General features: G+C 48.6%; 1 pseudogene; it reads left to right on the top strand.

Moving 5' to 3' along the window:
• LOC126435762 (large subunit ribosomal RNA) overlaps positions 1-2,206 on the top strand; it is a 4,781-nt pseudogene extending 2,575 nt beyond the window's left edge.
• Positions 2,207-7,500: the final 5,294 nt, after the last annotated feature.

The raw sequence follows: 7,500 nt of genomic DNA, 5'->3' as shown, positions 1-7,500 counted from the left end.
TGCGTGCAGGATCCGAGCTCGGTCCCGTGCCTTGGCCTCCCACGGATCTTCCTTGCTGCGAGGCCGCGTCCGCCTTAGCGTGCTCCTCCGGGGGCGCGCGGGTGCGCGGATTCTCTTCGGCCGCCATTCAACGATCAACTCAGAACTGGCACGGACTGGGGGAATCCGACTGTCTAATTAAAACAAAGCATTGCGATGGCCCTAGCGGGTGTTGACGCAATGTGATTTCTGCCCAGTGCTCTGAATGTCAACGTGAAGAAATTCAAGCAAGCGCGGGTAAACGGCGGGAGTAACTATGACTCTCTTTTTGAGTCAACTTCCCTCCCACATCGGAGCTCGGATCCTCGGCCGCAGAGTCAACGCTGCGGCCTTCGCAGATGACGTCCTGCTTTTTGCATCGACCGCGAGGGGATTGCAGTCCCTCATCGACGCAGCCGTCGCAGCCCTCGGCCATCTGGGGCTGCAGATCAACGCCCGGAAGTGTTTCACCCTCGCTTTAGTCGCGTCTGGGCGTGACAAGAAGGTGAAGGTCGACGCCGACGTTACCTTCAAAGCGGGCAACGCCACCATGCCCGCCCTACGTGTGGGTGAAACCTTCCGGTATCTGGGACTGCAATTCTCCACCGCGGGTCGCTGCGTGTTCAACCCACGACGCCACCTGGTGGAGCAGCTGGACGTCATCTCCCGAGCTCCGCTTAAGCCGCAACAGCGCCTCTACGCCCTCACCAACGTACTTCTCCCAGGCCTGTACCACGGGCTGGCCCTCAGCCGCACCCGAGTGGGTGCGTTGAAAGCGGCAGACGTGACCATCCGGGCCGCCGTCAGGAGATGGTTCCGCCTTCCGGCGGACACTCCCCTGGGCTACTTCCATGCTCCTGTAGCCCAGGGAGGCCTCGGCATCCCATCATGCCGATGGATGGGGCCAACACTCCGCCGGTCCCGTCTCCTGGCGCTGAAGAGGATTGGACCAGCCCCCGACGGTGCAGGCCGGGACGAGGTGCAGCGTGAGATTGAGGTGCTGGAGCGGCATCTTATGTGGGAGGGCCACCTCCTCAAATCGTCGACGCAGGTTGGAGAGATGTGGGCCGCGCGCCTGCACGTTGCCTTTGACGGTGCGGCGCTGTCATCTTCCGCCGCCGTCAAGGGGCAACACCAGTGGGTCGCTGACACCAGTCGCCTGCTATCTGGGCGTAACTTCATCGACGCTCTCCGCGCCCGCATCAACGCCTTCCCCACGAAGGCACGGCGCAGTCGCGGGCGGGAGGCGGACACCAGATGCCGCGCGGGCTGCCAGGCCGTAGAGACCGCCAACCACGTGTTACAGGCTTGCTTCAGGACGCACGGGTCCCGGGTTAAGCGGCATGACGCGATCGTGCGCTATGTCGCCCGTGGACTCGCGCAGAGGGGCTTCAATGTTTCTGTGGAGCCCCACCTCCGCACACCTGAGGGAATCCGCAAGCCTGACGTGGTGGCGGTTAAAGACGGCATCGCCCGCGTCATCGACGCCCAGGTAGTCGGAGACCATCTCCGGCTCGACTGGTGTCACTCCGAGAAAGCGGCCTACTACAACACGCCGTCCATCAGGCGTGCCATCTCCAACCTGCACCGAGACGTTGAGGAGGTTACAGTGTCCACCGCGACGTTGAATTGGAGGGGTGTATGGTCTCCAGCGTCGGCCGGAGATCTCTCCGCACTTGGTTTTAGACCCCGAGAACTGGCGGTGCTTAGCACCAGAACACTGCAAAGCTGCTGCACGAGCTATCGCATTTTCGAGTATATGACGTCGCCTAGACAGATGGAGCGAGCCGGCGTCGGATAGGATGCTGGTTATTTTCTTCGCCTTGACTCCTGGGGCCTATCCACAGGAGGAATCAACCGTCTTTGTTCTTTCTTCTTTGTGTATGTAATTTATGTTGTTCTTGTCTTTTCCCGCATATGTATATGTTATGTATTGTAGTTTTAAACATTTCTTATGGCTCGCCCTGTAAGTCCCCACCTCGGTGGTGGACATGGCGTAAAACACCTGCCACATTCTTTGTACATGCATATATATGTGTTATTCATTCATTTGAATAAAGACGGCTAATGAATAGCCAAATGCCTCGTCATCTAATTAGTGACGCGCATGAATGGATTAACGAGATTCCCGCTGTCCCTATCTACTGGAGCCTTGTGGACACCCTTTTGTGACTAATTTTTCGGTTGTGCCAGCACTTGTTTGCACTATGGCCTTCCTATTTGTGAAATAGTTTTCTATTAGTCTATATATGTTTATTGGGCAGCCTATTTCCCGTAGTCGCCTCATGACACTTGGCCACCATAAATTGTCAAACGCACCAGCGATATCCACAAAGATGGCCATGACATACTTCTCCTCACATACAGTATTGTGTAGCACCTGTCTAATAGCCATCTCTGTGGATGCACCTTTCCTGAACCCAAACTGGTTTGGGGCTTTAAGACCTGAGGTTTCGTATTGTTCCTCCAGGCGCCATACCATTAATCTCTCAAGTACTTTCGCTAGTATAGACAGTAGACATATGGGCCGATATGATTTTGGTTCATCTCTAGGCTTTCCATGGGACTTGAGCAATATGCACACTAGTCCTTTTTTCCATGACTCTGGTACAGTATGTTCACGAAGGCAAGAGTTGAATATATCCATTAGAAGAGCTGGATGTGTGCGCCATATTCTTTTGATTATTAGGTCATCAATACCATCAGGACCTGTAGCTTTCTTCGGTTTACATGCTTTGATGGCAGCGTCCACTTCCTCTCTCGAAAACTCTGGTGCGTTTTCTGTACTGCTGTACCTTATGTTTTCCACTTTAACTTCTTCCTGATGAGCTGTATCCTCTTCTGGTTTGTCATCGGGCAGAAGTGAGCACAGTAGATGCTGGATTGTGTCCTCCCACGTCATTGTTTGGGTCTGGTTTGGAAGTTTTATGTTGCTGAGGACGTTTTCTGTACCTGTTTTTGGTCGGAGTATTTTTTGAGTTGCTGCCCAGGGATTGTTGTTGTCACAGTCAGATACCCACTTCTTCCATGCATCCTCTTTAGCAATGGTGATCTGTTTCGTGTATTCATTTCGTTTTATTTTGTACTCTTGTTTTGCTGCTTCGATTTCTTCTGCAGTTCCATTTCGGCGGGCATTTTGCAGGGTTCGTCGTGCTGTCGTTGTGTTTTGTCGCTGTAGTCTAAGTGTCTCGTTCCACCATGGTATAGGGTGCTGTAGCCAGGTTTTTCTTCTCATCGATTTTTTGCAGCTAGCTCGTACTGCCCCTTCCAGGCATCGAACCTTCTCATTAACATCCATTGCTTGGATATTCTCCAGGTATTCTACTTCCTTCGCAAAGCACTGATCAAAAATTGCCCATTTCGCAAATTGTGTGTTGTATTTTTCTTGCACTATAGCTGTTCTGTTTCTCTGTTGTGGGGCAACTTCATATGTTATGGCCCTGTGATCGCTGGTTGTCCATCCCCCATGAACCTTCCATTTAGTTGTTGTTCTAGCCACAATTGTTGTACAAATAGTGAGGTCTATGTTACTCTCTCCATTTGGTCCACTGAAAGTTGTTAATGGAGATTCCTCATTCAGTAGTACAAGACCATGCTGGTAGATGAAGTCTTCCATCTTCCTACCATCCCCATTTGCCATATCACCATACCATAATGGGGATGTCGCATTTGCATCTAGGCCTATAATTACTGGTTTTCCAGCCAAGTTGTGCAGTATGTCCTCAAGTTTATTTAGGAAGCGGTCAATAGGTTCACCATACTGGCAGTACGCACACACCAGGTACAGTTCTCCAAAGGCTCCACTTATGCTTGCCGCACATGTATGTGTATCAGATAATGTGGTTAGCTGGAGAACATTTAAGCTCTTAGTACGAATGATTATAGCTGCCTTTGGTGTTCCATGTTTGGAGCTGTAAACCATTCGATAACCTGGTGGATAACCTGTGATTTTGTCATCTAGTGTGTATGGTTCCTGTACCAGTAGTACATCTAACTCCTCTTCCTCCATTTTCATGACTAGTTGGTCAGGTACTGTTTTAGATCTTTGCCCATTTATTTGGAGGATTTTTAAGGGGCTAAGTTGTAGGTCCGTTGAGGATCTATGGTCTGAAGGTAGCACATCGTTGTTATTACTTCCCATAGTCGGTCATTCGTTGGATTGCTTCTTTTGCTCTCTTGTATTCAGGGCAGTTTTGGTCCAGAACTGAGTGTTTGCAGTCTCTCTTCCAGCGTTTGCAGTTCGCACAGTGTGGTGGTTGTTCTTTAAGCCTGCATTCTTTGAAGGAGTGTCCAGGTGCTGCACAGTGTCCGCATATTGTTTCAGCACTTGTGCATCTTGTTGATGTGTGACCAAAGCCCTGGCATTTATAGCACCTGCTAATATTTGTGTAATTTTGCACCCTGTGGGATGTGCAGTGGAGATACACTCGTCCTTGTTCAGTCAGTCTGTTCCATATTTTCGGTGCCACCTCCAATACTAGGTTCACCACTTCTCGATTTTTTGGTCCAGTTTTGAAGGCGATCTGTGTTCCACTCACGACCTCTTCAAGTGTGAGGCCTGCTCTTGACAGATTTCGTTCATACAGCTCAGTTTTCAGCTGTCCTTCTTGAGTATCTCTTGGAACATCAAAGAGAATTACCCTGGGATTCCTTTTTTTGGGGTCCTGGATGGTAAGCCCTGAACGACTAAACTCTTCACACTTCTTCAGTCTGTTTGCTTCTTCAGTATCTGGGAATTCTAGTATTACGTTTTTGTCCCTTGTAGTCTTGAATTTCGTGACCCTCACATCTTTCAGCGATGTTGTGATGACTTTCTTTACTGTTTCCTCGAGATCTTTTGCTGCTTGTTGCGCTCCTTCTGCTGGCTTCACAACTAGCAATTTGGGCTCAGGTTTTGGGCCTCGACTTTCGTTGGTGGGCGTCGCTTTGGTGGATGCCTTGGAAGCATATGTTTCCTGTACTGGTATTTTTGCTGCTTGGGCAGCTTTAGTGCACCTGAGTTCCGTTTTCAGTTCCAGAATTTCCATTTCGTATTTCCGTACAATTCGCTCATATGCCGATAATTTTCCTAAAATAAACCTTTTCTGGACATTGTTTATCTTATTCGTTTCATTAAAAAGGAAGGACACTATTTCTTCCCTCATAGCTGCCATGTTTTCCAGATCTTCCTGGGATTTGGAGGAATCGTTCTCCATGGGGGCCAGCGAGATTCTGTTGGGCTCTGTTTTTGCAGGTGACAATTCTTTGTTTGTCCCCATTTTGTTTTGTTTTTGGGCGTTACCTTGTGTGTTTCATGTGTCCTATTCGGGAGTTATTGAGTGTGTCCGTACAGAAGCCGCCTTTGTAAACTGGCGAGTGAAACACTTGGCCAGTTCGTTTATCGCGAGTGGCTTCGCGCGGCGCGTGATGCTGCTGTAGCGCTGGTTCCTCACCGGTCGCCTGGGGACGAGCCTACCTGGGCCGGCTGGGGACAAGCGCGTCGGCTGCCTGCCTGCAACGGGCGAGCCGGCCGGGCGCTGGAATGCGGTCGCTCTCGCGGGGAGGTGGGCGGGGGGAGTCAGCTGGGCTCTGTAGCGTCCACCCGCTGCCGTGGCTCCAAAACACAGGTCCAGCAAATCGGAAATTCACACTCGTGATGGAGTATGGTGTACACTAACACTGTATTAGTTTATATTGTCCATATCTCCCCTGACTTAGCAGATGTACGGCAGTAAGGTACTTCGCACCAGCTTCATTTGCGGATCGCACACGCCACAGCAAATAGAATTTAACTATTGACACTATGAGTCTGAAAATGATTTTGATCACTGTTCGCGACGAAGGGAGGTTTACGCCAGCACTGTGTTAGGTTATATTATTCATATCTCCTCAGATTTGGAAGGCGTAGAGCCTATAGTAGGTTCCCAGTAGCTGTAATCGTATTTACAGACAGCGCCAGTAGCGATTAACACAGTTTAATTATTCACACTATCAGTTTGAATCGTATTTCAATCATTGAGCATGACTAATGAATGTGTGCACTACCCCTGTATTGGGTTACATTGTCCTTGTCTTGTCATTTTCCTTAGAATTAAGTGACTAAAAACTAAATTCGCGTCTGCCGCAATCGCGTGGGCGGAGAGCGCACGTCACGACAAAAACAATTTACTTTTTGACAGTTAGAGAACTAGATTCGCGCCTGCCACATCTCATGTACGACAAGAACAATTTCATTTTTGATAGTCTGTGTCTAAAAATTATTTTAACCACTGTGCGTTATCAATTTATATCTACACCATCACAGGATTGGGTTACCTTGTCCATGTCTTATCACCTTCTACAATTAATATCTACACTATCACTGAATTAGGTTTCATTGTCCATATCTTATCATCTTCAACAGATATAATGACTTAAACTAACATCGCGCCTGCCGCGGTCGCATGCACGGACTAAACTAAATTCGCGCCAGCCCTACTCTGCACAAAAGCTATATAATTTTAAAATCTAGAGATCCTACAACTATTTTACTTATACATATAGATTGAGGGATGAATGCTCTTTCCCACTGTCTGTCTGGGATTTTCGTTTGTGTAACAGTTCGACAGTAAATTGTCACTTAATTTGGACGCGCTTGCCGTCGCCAATTGTACCGGTGAGCGCACTTTGCAACAGAAGCTATTTGATTTTAAAAACTAAAAGGCTTAAAATTATTTTGCGCATACATATTGGTTGAGGAATGAATGCTCTTTCACACTGTCTTTCTGGGATTTTAGTTAGGTCAGCAGATTGGCAGTAAATTGTCACTGAGGTTATATGCGCACGCAGCCACCTGCTAGCGACCGTTACGGCAGATATTGTTTCTTATCGAAAACTAATGGCCTTAACGTTTTTCTGCGCGCGTGTGTAAGATGGTGAAAGTATGCACTTTCAGACAGGGGGCCTTTCTTGTCCCTAGATTCTGTAGTTTGCCAGTGAATTGTTACCGAGTCAAGACGCGAACGCCGTACCCGAGTGAGGCCGGGCTGCGCTCGTTACACAGTGACCTTTGATATCAAAAGAAATATCTGCCTTAAAAACTTTTCACACACGCAGTATGACAGATAAGTGCATCTACTCTCAACAAGTGGGCCTGTATTCCACCCCTGCTCTCTGGTTCACCGGTAAGGCGGCGCAGACACACAACATTCCATCAGTTTCAAAGGATCCCGTATTGCAAATGCGCTGCACTTACTGTGATGGTGTCTTCCACAGCATCTCAGGAACTTATCACAACTCCAATGGCGTATATTGATTTACGGTGAAGCATTATAATCACGTGTATTTGGAGGAATATGTGTAGGCTGCTGCAGCACTTGTAGGCCGAAGAAAAATATTTATAACTCGATCACCAGATATAGGTTGAAGATCAGCCTTCTGTGGAACAATTGCGGCACTGTTGTAGAACTGCCACCAAATTTTCTTCGGTATTGAAGCACTCTTACGCACTCAAAATATCGTGGG

The sequence above is a fragment of the Schistocerca serialis genome, unplaced genomic scaffold (genome assembly GCF_023864345.2).
Source record: "Schistocerca serialis cubense isolate TAMUIC-IGC-003099 unplaced genomic scaffold, iqSchSeri2.2 HiC_scaffold_1217, whole genome shotgun sequence".
Classification (NCBI taxonomy): domain Eukaryota; kingdom Metazoa; phylum Arthropoda; class Insecta; order Orthoptera; family Acrididae; genus Schistocerca; species Schistocerca serialis.
This window is presented reverse-complemented; position numbering and strand designations above follow the sequence as displayed.